The 13,075-nt window shown below is 35.8% G+C and overlaps 1 protein-coding gene and 1 long non-coding RNA gene across 3 annotated transcripts in view; both read left to right on the top strand.

The window, feature by feature from the left end:
• Positions 1-13,075, top strand: part of LOC127662542 (alpha-(1,6)-fucosyltransferase-like) — a 181,728-nt gene that overhangs the window by 82,732 nt on the left and 85,921 nt on the right. The gene's annotated exons all lie outside the window — the stretch shown is intronic.
• Positions 5,037-8,046, top strand: LOC127662544 (uncharacterized). Its single transcript, XR_007972896.1, has 3 exons — positions 5,037-5,179; positions 5,795-6,234; positions 7,914-8,046. It is a non-coding gene; the product is annotated as an uncharacterized LOC127662544 (long non-coding RNA).

Raw genomic sequence — 13,075 nt, forward strand, 5'->3', positions numbered from 1 at the left:
GTGTGTGTGTACTTACTTATGTCACTTTTGGGTACTTTCACCAGAATACACACCAGTAAACTGAGCACCACCTTGACAATTTGGGACTTTTTGTGTGTCCTCATTTGTTTGACCATATAATCGTATTCAGCATGCTTTAAAATGGTCCCCAGCATTAAAATCTCACTTGTCCCAAAAAAACACTTTTAAGTGATTTGTGTACCTGAAGTGTGTATCCCCCACCAATTTGTGTATAACACAGCGCCCCTAAGAGAACTGCACTTCCGATTTTATACACACTTTCGGGAATCTGACCAATCAGAAGCCAGTAAGAATTTTTCGACACAGCGCACTCAGTGGCTCTTATAGAAACTGCACTTACTTAATACCTTGTCAATCTGACCAATCAGAAGCCAATTACGTCATCCTTAAAGATGGCGGAAGGAGAGTTCTTATTTACATGAAAGAATATAAGGATAAATCACATTATATTTTACATTGCATTGTAAATAATTAGTGAGTAAATAAAAATAGAGTGGTTTTGGTTAAGCACTGGGAGATTTAAAATCGTATGTCCAAAATGTTTTTCTAATCCCGATCCTTATCTGCCACTTCACTACCGAGCTGACCCCCTCCCCGTTTACCGAGAGTTACCGAGAATTACCGAGACGGAGGCGGCGCGAACGATGCAGTGCAGTCAATTGGATTGTACTGTAATTTAGATATTAGTTTATTAAAGATAAATGTATAAACAATATTTAAAATAGGGAAGGTGATCGACACATAAGCACGTGTCGTTGCAAAGCAATCATTGTCTTCTCAGAGAAGGGGACAAATATTTACATTTATTAACGTTTTTAGTATGTGTATGCACCTGGATGTATTCAATGAAAATATGCCTTGTAAAGGATGTGTTAAAATCGAAATCGCTTGATTTTATTAGTGATCTTTTTAAACATTGTATTCCCCACTTCAATTATTTTGGTATCTTTCAGCCGCGCGGGAAGCACCGCACCCCTCCCCGCCTCAATGAGAGCAGTACAGAGACGAGCAATGAACAGCACAACACTTATTATATTTTTCATTAACACTTTGTTATTTATATATATATATATATATATATATATATATATATACACAGTACACACACACAAATATATATATACAAATATATATATATGTATATGTGTGTATATACTATAATTATATTAAAAGACATGGAGATTAATTTACTGTCTTGAAGCAAATCTCAGTTGAATTCTTACCTAACCCTTAAAAGTAGATTATTTTATTTATTTATTGCAAGGGATATATGCTGCTTTTCATGTGACAAAGTGATTAAGCTGGGAAATGTATTCTTAAGTAATACATTTAAATAATTGATTGCAGAATAACCAGCAGCCAAGTTGTCTTTTTTGTTTCCTATCAAATTATTATACAGCATACGACCGTTATTAACTAGAACATGTTGTTTTCAATACCAAGACGGATGACTATTAGTTTATTTTATGGTGCTGTGTTTAATTTCATCACACAGAGGATTAAATCTGTAGAGGAGTGACTGCAATTGATATTGAGAAATTTTAGGACATTTGAAACCCTGTCTGAAAATATGTATTGTGTATTCAAACAACAGCAATTCAAAATTAACACTTTTGTTACATACTGTACATCACACAGTTGTAGTCATTATTGTAATCCTCATTTTCACCAATGTAGCTAAAACACATTGTACGTGGTCATGTTATAAGTTACAAAAGCTTTTGGAAACAGAAAATAAACTTGATATCTAACTAGAATTAGACCCAGTGTCATTAGTTCTGTGCCTTCAAGACCCATAACAGACTTCTGACGAAAGGGAAATCATTTAGCATATTAACTTTTACTTCAAAGAAAAAGAATGAAAAGAAACAACTACCATGGGCCAGCCCTATTTATTTTACAAGGAGAAGCTTAACTTTAAACACAATTCTTATTTAATAGTTAATTTCCCTGTTGTTCCTGTTGACATACTTGGCTGCTTTGTTATTTTATTATTATTATTGTTATTATTATTTTAATGTAGCTAATATAATTTATAATTTAATATAATTTAGTGAAAAAAATCACTAACTATAATGTTTAAAAATGCTGCAAATTGATGTAGAAAATTAGAATACCTGAAATGATTCTATGTATTTTGAGACAAAAGAGTTTTGTTGAAGGTGATTAAATAAAAAGTTTTTCAATAAACATTGAATTTTGGCAAGGATAGTATTGGGGGTAAAAGTTCCCTGTTGCAGGAGCTAAAAGTCACAAAAACTGTTGGCAGGGGAGAAGGTGCAGACTGCCTGATTGACAATTAATTGCTTTTCATAACTGAGGGGTAATACATTTATTCTGAATGATGTGTAGAGCCTGTCCATATTGACTGTTCAAATCATAATCAATGTTCAAATCATTTGTGAAATGTCTGTGGCAACATTTTAGATTAAAGATGTACAATGTTACAAAAGCCAAAAGTGGAAATTAACAGGAAATATTGCACCCTTTGCTGGAGTGGTTATTTTGAATATTTATTTAATGCAGGAAAAAAATACAATACAAAAAAAATGAAATAAAAAAGTTTTTAAAAGTACAGTGACCAATTGTGCAATATCACTAAGTATGCATATACTGTATAAGTATAGATATGTGTATACTTACAAATTACTAGATACAAGTATACAGATAAACTACTATTCAAAAGTTTGGGATCACTATGAACTTTGTATGTTTTTGTAAGTAAATTATACTTTTATTAATCAAAGATGCTTTAAATTTAACAAGAAATGCAGTAAAGACAATTTATTGTTAAAAATGACTAATTTAATTAAAATAAATGCTGTGTTCAAGAATCCTACACTTGCAGCATTGACACCTCAGGCATTCCTAGCAGTCAGTTTATTCTAGATCTTCAAGTGAACACCTTTCACTGACCTTATCGTCAAACGTTGAACAACAGCTCAACATCTCAAACTTTGTACAGAATAGAGACATTTGAATGGATTAATCATTTATCAGTTCATTATTTAAATTGCATGTTCTATCTTTTTTCCTATTAGCCAGTGTCAGGCACTTTTTTTCTTTTAAGTCTACCTAAAATTCTTCTCTTCTAAATGTTGCAGAATAAAACTGGTATTTGCATGTACAGGTCTAGGATTTGTGCGGAGTTATCTAGAGAGTCTGATGGACTTGTGTACTAGTTGTGCATCTGGCTTGTCCATTTCTCTGTTAATTCAGATTGTTTTATTCTTTAAAGTAGTGGTGCATGGAATAGCCTTCATCTTCAAAAAGAAAAATAGACTGACTTTCTTGATAAATGTGTTTCTTTTTAGCCAGTTTTCAAACCAATGTCCAGGGTAAGCAAAGTGGCTTGCAGTAAATAAAAAAAAAGTGACATACTACACTGTGATGTTCAGGTTAAGTCATGTGGTTTTATTGTCGTTCTACCATATACAGTTAGTACCAGTCTCTGAGTATTGAGGAGTCTGATAGCTTGGGGAAGAAGCTGTTACACAGTCTGGCCGTGTGGGCCCGAATGCTTCGGTACCTCTTGCCAGACGGCAGGAAGGTGAATAGTTTATGTGAGGGGAGTGTGGATCATCCACAATGTTGGTTGCTTTTTCTGAATGCAGCGTTTAGTGTAAAGGTCTTTGATGGAGGGAAAACAGACCCCGATGATCTTCTCAGCTGTCCTCACTATCCTCTGCAGGGCTTTGCGGTCCAAAATGGTGCAAGTCCCAAACCAGGCAGTGATGCAGCTGCTTGGATGCTCTCAATAGTCCCTCTATAGAATGTTGTGAGGATGGGGGTGGGAGATGTGCTTTCCTCAGACTTCGAAGAAAGTAGAGACACTGCTGGGCTTTCTTGGTAATAGAGTTGGTGTTGTGGGACCAGATGAGGTTCTCCGCCTGGTGAACACCAAGGAATTTGGTGCTCTTGATGATCTCCACAGAGGAGCACTTTATTATATATATATATATATACACACATACATATATACAATTTACTGTCTTGAAGCAAATCTCATTTGAATTCTTACCTAACCCTTAAAAGTAGATTATTTTATTTATGTATCGCAAGGGGACTGTATATGCTGCTTTTCATGTGACAAAGTAATGTGATGAAGCTGGAAAATGTATTTTTAAGTAATAAATAAAAATAATTTGATGATTTGATGCAGAATAACCATCAGCCAAGTTATGTCCATATTACATAGTTTCTTACAATAATGGTATTTAAGGGAATCAGAAATCAAGATGATTTAAGATAGATATTTGTGCAGTGTATCAGATACAGGTCAGTGTAGGCTGCCCTTCCCCACACACCTGATCACTGCTGCCTATCCAGAGCAAAACTTCACATGCAAAAACTTCACAGCTCAAAAAATTGAAAAAAGCAAGAAAAGTAGACATGCTCAAAAAGGGAAAGAAAATTAGACGTGCTCAAAAAAGATAAAGTAGATATACTCATAAGAATATTGATAATTTAAATTATTGTGTAAATAAAGCAATTAAAAAGAAATGTTACTAGACATAGCCACTTTTCTAACTTTGTATTTAATGGGAAATGCCATTGATTTATTAGAATGAACAGAACATAAGATTGCAAGTGAAGTGTAAGTTTGGAGACACCTCAATTAACCCCTCCCCCACTCTGCTTTCACTCAGAAGCACTTGATTTGCCCGCGGAAAAGTCTTGAAGGGGGATGGGCGCTCTCGCGCTGACCGTGAGATGCAGTGACGTCACTACACAGTAACGCGATGAGATTAATTATGTTTTGAAAGACATTTGATATGTGGCGTTTTTTCAACTAAACGAAAGGTAGAATGTCAGTTTTCATGAGAACATGAGATTATGCATTTTTAGCATTTAAATGTCCTGTGTTTGCACTATAAAAATACATAGTTGGCAAAATCTGTATCAGAATAAGAAAAAAAGACGTTATCAGAATATTTGTCTAAACATTTAATTTCAGAAAAGCTTCCTACAAGACTAAACATACTATTTATATCGTATATGGCAGAAATCGTTAGTATGAATGTGTGTCATTGCGAGTTTAACACGTGACAAACCTCGTTTTCCCGGGAATTCAGACACGTGACAATGACGTCTAATGGAGCGAAGACAGTTTTTCCCGCGAACGACAACACTGAACACGCTCATTAAGGAAGAAAAGGTAAGATGTCTTGTCATAAAAATATACAATAAGAGATTCTTGACTAATAAATCGATGTTTAGCGTTGTATTCACTTGTGTTCTTCATGTCAATTGTTAGTTGAACCTGTTTAATTATGAAGTTGACGATTAAACAATTAAGCCAATTAAGTTTGTGCTTTCCCACTAGTCACATTTGTGTATTGATGGATATAATTCAGTGTAAATCTTAGAAATGCATTAATAGCAGTACCTAAGGTACCAAATTTGCTATTTGTATTTTAACATATTTTGCTTTGAGGACATTATCTTTCTGTGGTGAAGTAGAAATGAAATAGTTTGGTGTATATCATTATTTATATCTTACCTCTTACTGTAATACTCCACAAACATGGAAGCAAAGTGTGATCACAGTTGTGACCAGTGGGATTAAACCCCAATGTAAATCAACATTCTGTCATTATTTAATTTGGAGTCTCTCTCTCTCTCTCTCTCTCTCTCTCTCTCTCTCTCTCTCTCTTTTTGATTGAACAATTCTTTCTAAGATATTTTTTACATTGTAATTATGCTTGTTTATTCCATTAATTTTATATAATCGTTTTTCCCTCATGAAAATTGCCCTATGTGTGGAATTCAGCATGCTGGCTATCCGTAAAAGACGTAGAAGACCTCAGCAGGATGCTGAAGATAACATCATATTTGAAACTGAAAAGCCTGGTCTTCAAGAGCAGTACATCAGCAAATATAAAGGCAAGACAATTCAAATATAAGTACTTTGGATTACTTTTGTATTGCAGCTGAACTGTTGAATTAGTAAAATGTTAGTACATTTCAGATATTTCCATTTTTACTTATTAAATGAGATTGCAGACACCCTGTAACAGTAATCAAAATAATGTTTTTTTCTGCTTTAGGCCGTGGCGTTTTCACCACTGAATCTTTCTGCAGAGGAGACTTTGTTCTTGAATACAGAGGTGAACTTCTGAGTTCAAAGGAGAGTCTTGAACGAACTAAAAACTACACTGAAACTGAGAGCACATTCTTGTTTGATTTTCAGTGGCATGGAAAATATTGGTGGTAAGTACATCAAGAACTGTTGACTTGATGTAGCAGGGAAGCTCAAAGAGATCTTTTTCTTCAAGAGAGTAAAAGGGCCAATTTTACCAATAATGATCATTCTCTCATCATTTACTCATTCTTATTCTATCTGACTCCCAATTTAAGTCATCATTCCCTATAAATCTTTATTAATGAATAACTCCTTTCACATTTGAAATGTAGAGTGCTCTGCACATGTGTCAAGTGCAAACAACCGTAAACCAGCTTCTCTCATGAACTACAGCGGAGGATTTATAGAGAATAATGACATATTTGGGTTGAATTCTCACCCAAAGCTAATTTTATCACTTCAGAAGACATGGACTAAACACTTGAGAGGTACAGGTGCATCTAAAAAAATGTGAATATCATGGAAAAGTTAAAAATTGGAACTTTCATATATTCTAGATTCCTTACACATGAAATTTTTTTTTTTGGTTTTAATGTTGATAATTACAGCTTACAGCTCATGGAAATAAAAAATCCAGTATCTCAAAATATTAGAATAAAGAATTTATAATACAGAAATGTCAACCTTCTGAAAAGTATTTTAATTTATGCACTCAATACTTGGTCAGGGCTCTTTTTGCACAAATTATTGCATCAATGTGGCGTGGCATGGAGGCAATCTGTCTGTGGCACTGCCGAGGTGTTCTGGAAGCACAGGATGCTTTGATAGCGGCCATCAGCTTGTCTGTATTGTTGGGCACAGTAATACCATTGTTAGAAAACCAGTTACTTGTAGTTCTGGCTCTGTGGGCAGGTGCCAAGTCCTGCTGGAAAAGGAAATCAGCATCTCCAAAAACCTTGTCAGCAGATGGAAGCATGAATTGCTCTAAAATATCCTGGTAGACGGCTGAATTGACTCTCGACTTGAGAGAAAACAGTGGACCAACACCAGCAGATGACATGGCACCCCATATCATCACTGACTGTGGAAACTTCACACTGGCCTCTCCACTGAGCAACGGTCCAGTTCTTCTCCTTTAACCCAGGTAAGACGGTTCTGGCGTTGTCTCTGGTCTTGGAATGGAACAGCACTCATTCAGCAATGACCTTCTGTGGCTTACCCTCCTAGTGGAGGATGTCAATGAGTGTCGTCTGGACAACTGTCAAGTCACCAGTCTTCCCCATGATTGTGGTTGTGTGTACTGAACCAGACGGAGATTAAAGGCTCGGGAAACCTTTGCAGGTGTTTTGAGTTAATTAGCTGATTAAAACTCTTCTCAGGTTGATATTTCTGTATTATAAATTCTGTATTCTAATATATTGAGATACTGGATTTTTTATTTCTATGAGCTGTAAGCAGTAATCATCAAGATTGCAACAATAATTTTTTATGTGAAATGAATCTAGAATATAGAAAGTTCCACTTTTTGAATGAATTTTCCACAATATTAAATTTTTTTGAGCAGCTGTATGTTTTCCCTTTATAACCTTTTTGAGCTTGAAAGCTTTGGACTCCATTGGCTTACATTGTAAGGACCAAAACACGTCAAAAATGATTACCACAGGAGACAGAAAGTCATATGAGGGCGAGTAAATGATGAGAGAATTATAGTGAACTGTGCCTTTAATATAAAACAGACTGTAGATGTGAAAAACACTTCTGTATATGTCTTGCATACATTTAATGGTAAGTGTGTGTGTTTATATAGTATGGATGCATCCAAGGAAGACAAGTCCCTGGGAAGACTTGTCAACGATGAGCACAAAAATCCAACTTGCAAAATGAGAACTGTTGAAGTGAAGAAAAAGCCTCATCTTTGTCTATTTGCTGTACGAGACATTTTACCAGGTGAAGAAATCACTTACAACTATGGCTGACTCGGACTGGCCGTGGAGAGCCAAGGTACCATAAAGAAAATGCTAGAATTCATAAGCAGCAATATATGATGCCTTTTTCCTGTCATTAATTGCTAATGTGTTTTGTGGTCTCATATTTCTCCAGTCTTTAAATGAACCGTCAACAGAATCCAGTGATGTAAAATCAGTCAGCAGTTTGGGCCCACAGAAATCGGTAAGTACAGTTAATTCTGCTTCACTCCTTGTAATGACAAAATGGGTAATTTTGAAGCTTAGAGGCCGGATTTTACAATGCATTAAAACAATATAACTAACTCTTAAAGGAGTAGTTTACCCTAAAATAACAATTCTTTCATTATATTCATGCCATCACAGATGAATATGACTTTCTTTCTTCAGCAGAACACAAATAAAGATTTTTAGAAGAATATCTCAGCTCTGTAGGTCCGTACAATGCAAGTCAACAGGTACCAAATTTTGATAGTCCCAATGTAATCGACACAACTGCAGTCCGGCCATTAATGTCTTCCCAAGCTAAATTAATGATGTTTATAAGAAAATAACAGAATTAAAAAGTTATGATAATCTTCACTTCTGGTCACATTCTTCCCTTCCACGACGCTTAATGTAAGTGTTAACAAGTCAAGTGAGAAGTGATACAAAATTTCTTTGACTTGTCCTCACTTTTCCCTCAACTATACCAGAGCAGTGCTTACCAAAAATAAAACAACTTCGTTAAATTAACAAAACATACATCTTACCTTTTGGCTCACCTCAGTGATGCTTAAATGTCTTTAGGTGCCACAGTTTTTAACATTGACAATGTATATTTTACTCTTGGCTTAAGCTAAATACCTCTTTTATATCTACAGCAGCGGTTTCAATCAAGAATGTCAAAGTTGCGACAACATCATGAAGATTGTTATAATCGCTTTAAAAGAGCAGAGACTGAGAGGAATGAGAGTGAAAAGAAACATCTCAAGCTATTGCATGATCAGGTCACTAAACAGCTGTCACAAAAGATTGCTCGGTGAGTAATATATATGAACACAGACGCATCACAAATAATTAACACCTCAATTTCTTTACAGGTGCTTTTTGGTACTTTTGAGCCTTTCATTTAGTCCATATGATATTACTTCTGATTATGTTTTCCAGCTGTCCCCGTCACCCACTGAAGTATGCACATCTGATACACCATCACATTCACCACTTAATGTGCCGCAATCCTCATCACCTTTGCCCTGTGCTGCATCCACCGCAGGGAATGGCTTATCACAGGAACCTGAGCCTGTCTCATTAAGGGAGGTGGGTATACACATTTAGTAGACAATCTGTGGATGTCGCCATACCAGTTTAGCTTCTGGTACATGCACATTAATTTGTGTTTGTTTTATGCTTGGGTAATGCAGTTACTGCCTCCTAAAAATGAAATAGAACTCAATTTAAACAACTTTTAACATTTATGTACCCCCCACCACCTGCAACCACACATACATTCCAGTGGTCAAACATAAAATAACAACAGACACGCATATAAACAAACAGTCCAAATAAAATACTTGATGACTTAAAAACATATACAATTAACCAACATACCCCACCTGCCCACATCCCTCAAATTTTTTTTTAAATGGTCAAAATTAACTCTGAATTAACTGAATCACATAAATTTGCTGGGAATAAAATACCCAAATACTAAATGCCCTGTTTGGGCCACTGAAAGATGTCAGATGAAAAGCTGTTTACGGGCAGTATGCTGTCAGAGCCAAAGTTTCAGATTTAGACCAGTTAAATAGAATTTAGACCCCAGAGCCTTGCCTGTAGGTAAGGGCTTAATTACCTCGCCAAGCTCCTCCAAGTTTATCTCCAGAATCAATAAAAAATGTTTGCTCAGTCAACAGTTTAGGGAGATCTAATGGTTCCACAAAATTTCTAATATCTTCATCAGTAGATCGAAAACATGGAACTATAAAGATCAAGATAGATTTCTTTAAAAGTATTATTAATATCAATGGTAAATATTTCACCAGCAGCAGATTTAATTGAGGGAATGGTAGAAAAAGACTCTTTCCTTTATATATCTAGCCAAAAGCTTCCCTGCTTTGTCCCCCGACTCAAAGTATGACAAAATAGTATTATATCTGTATTTCAATCGGGTCAATTCTCTGAGGCCATCAGACGACATTTGGCGCTTCAGCTCTGCCTCGGCACTTTTAATATTCCCTCCAACTCCACGAGTTCTCATGCTTTGGATTTTTTGATGAATGAGGCATACTGTATGATCCGACCCCTAAGAAATGCCTTAAGTGTCTACAAGCCACGCCCACAGAAGATAATGAGGACCAGTTGGACTCCATATAAACAATGATTTCGGACTTTAAAATTAGTTGGAACTCAGAATTTTGCAAAAGGAAACATTAAAACACCAACTATATTCTTTTTTTTTTTTTCTCTGTATGTGGCAACACCTTTAAACTCACCAGAGTGTGATCAGAGACTAAGATGTATAGTCCCTACCATATGGATTCAAATGTATAGACCCTACCATATGGGTTCAAAAGTCTCCAAATATCTGTAAGACCAAGATTTGTACACATCCTCTGAAGCGTAGATGTTGCTCTAGGGGACTTACACACTTTTCCTTTACTATGATCAAGGACTGAATCCATCAATAGATTAAAGTCTCCTCCCAACATTATATTGTTATAATGCACATTGTTATGTGCAGAAATATTAGCCAAAATCAACCTTTGCCCCTGAATTTCAAAAAAAAAATAATGACTCTAATTTAACTTTAATCCGTTGGAGACATTTGAATTGTAGATGTTTACTTATCAATGTAATGACTCCCTGCTCTTACTCGAGCCAGCACTAAAGAAAACATGTCCATCCCATATCTTCCCAAAATGTTCAGCTTCCTGCAGAAAACTTGTGTTTCTTTAAGAAACACTATATCCTATTTCTTACGTTTTTAAGAAAATAAATAACCTTCCTTCTTTTTATGGGGTGTCCCAACCATTCACATTCCATGTGAAGAGTGACAATCCACTCATATTAGTATTTGACATTAACATAGTAGAGAAATTAGATAAAAATGTAATTATAAAGACCACATTCCACATTGGTGCAACAATCAACCCCGAACTTTCCCCAGCAAAAAAAAAGAAAAACATGTGCATTAACCCTGCGCACAACATCACCAATTGGTGTCCATCCCTCTAAACTCAAACAGTCCATGTACGCCTACGATAGTCCCTGCGACAAACTTGCCATCAGATTGCTCAAGTCCGGTGCTTCCACACAATTTTTTTAAACAGAATTACACATCAGAAGATCATCTATAAAACAAACTCCAGCCCATAAGCGGAATAAACACACAAAAAAAGTGTAGATTCATCCACTTAATTGTCTTGAAGGTCTGGGCCTGCACAAAACAAGCTCCAGCCGCTAGCGGAACCTGCACAAAGCATCTATTCAGTTCTTTGTGCAGTCAAACTCACTCCAATGTCCTGTAAGAAATATTCCACAAAACAAACTCCAGCCAACTTGAGGCATAAGCACCTAAAACAAGCAGATTCATCCACATGGCTTACTCCAATGTCTTTATGTAGGACAATGCTTGCTGTGACATGTAAATAGTATGCAGACATCCTTAGTATCTGTTCTCAATTTGGCCAGGAATATCAGTGCAAAAGTGATCATCCGTTGATGTCATCCGCTGATTCTATTTAGAGAACATGTCGACAATCAACAGAGCAATGAAAATTGACACAGCCTGTCTCTAAAATCCGAAATGATTTTAATTGTTTAATTTTCGATTAGCACGTTTTTAAAATCATGGTAAATGGGATACTGTTTAAAATATTTGGAAACTACCCAGCTCTATTCATCGATATACAATTAAATCATCCTATAAACCAGCCCTAGTGAGAACATGAGAAAACGGCACATTTTTATATAAAAATACATTCCTCTTGCTGAATGATCAAATTCAATGCTGTCCCGCATTTTGTGTGTTCATCTTTCTGCATGTTTGTCTGTCAGTGCAACCAGGTGAAGCATTAGATATTTACATACAATGATATTAACAATATAAAAAATCTCCACCAGTTGACACTTTATTTCTATATAAATATATACAGTATATCGTGGAGATGAAACGGCCACCCAGTCTTAATATCTCTATTAAGATAAGTCACTATTATTACATAAATGTCCAACCATAATTATTTGATAAAAATTTTTGTGCACTCAAATTCCAATCACATATTACTCTCCAAAGAAGGGCATTTTAGATTATTAGAGAAATTATGTGAGAGGTACGTGACATGCTATGCAGCATTTTTAATGCTTGTATGATAACCTGAAAGAGTGTCTTGCTTGTCATTACACTTAAGTAACCACAGTACAATGCTAATTAGATTTACAGAAACCACATAATGCCCATAGACTACTAACACCTTATCTTATTTAAAAGTTCACTCCCCTTATTTGAGCACTGAAACTTACTGAAATTGTACATCCTTATTTTCATCATGTGTTGTTCTCTTTTTCAGTACTCATGGAAAGCCCTCAGTGATTCAGATGTTACAGACTACAGCGATGTTGACTATGTACCCAAGAGCAGCTCAGACGAATCAGATGATAGTGCTTCTGGATATAGCATGGTTGAAAGTAGCTTAGATGAAGCTAATGAAAAGACTTCTGGAAAAGGTATGGTCAAAAGTTCTCTGAAAAATCCAACTTCACCATTTTCACAAAGCTATAAAGATACAAGCAGTTCATCAGACACAGGCGTGACAACACCATCACCAAATGCTAAAGTGCAATGCAAAACCAAAGAGACAGACCCCTCTTCTGAAGATAGGTCTTTTATTCAATCAATGCCATCACCTGTGCAGGATCGCAAGTCATATAAGAAGAAGCAGTATTGTCTTTATTGCTCTAAGCCTTTTTCAAAAATGGCAAGACACCTTGAATCTGTCCATCGCAATGAAGTGGACGTTGCAAA

This window comes from Xyrauchen texanus, chromosome 22 (assembly GCF_025860055.1).
Source record: "Xyrauchen texanus isolate HMW12.3.18 chromosome 22, RBS_HiC_50CHRs, whole genome shotgun sequence".
NCBI lineage: Eukaryota > Metazoa > Chordata > Actinopteri > Cypriniformes > Catostomidae > Xyrauchen > Xyrauchen texanus.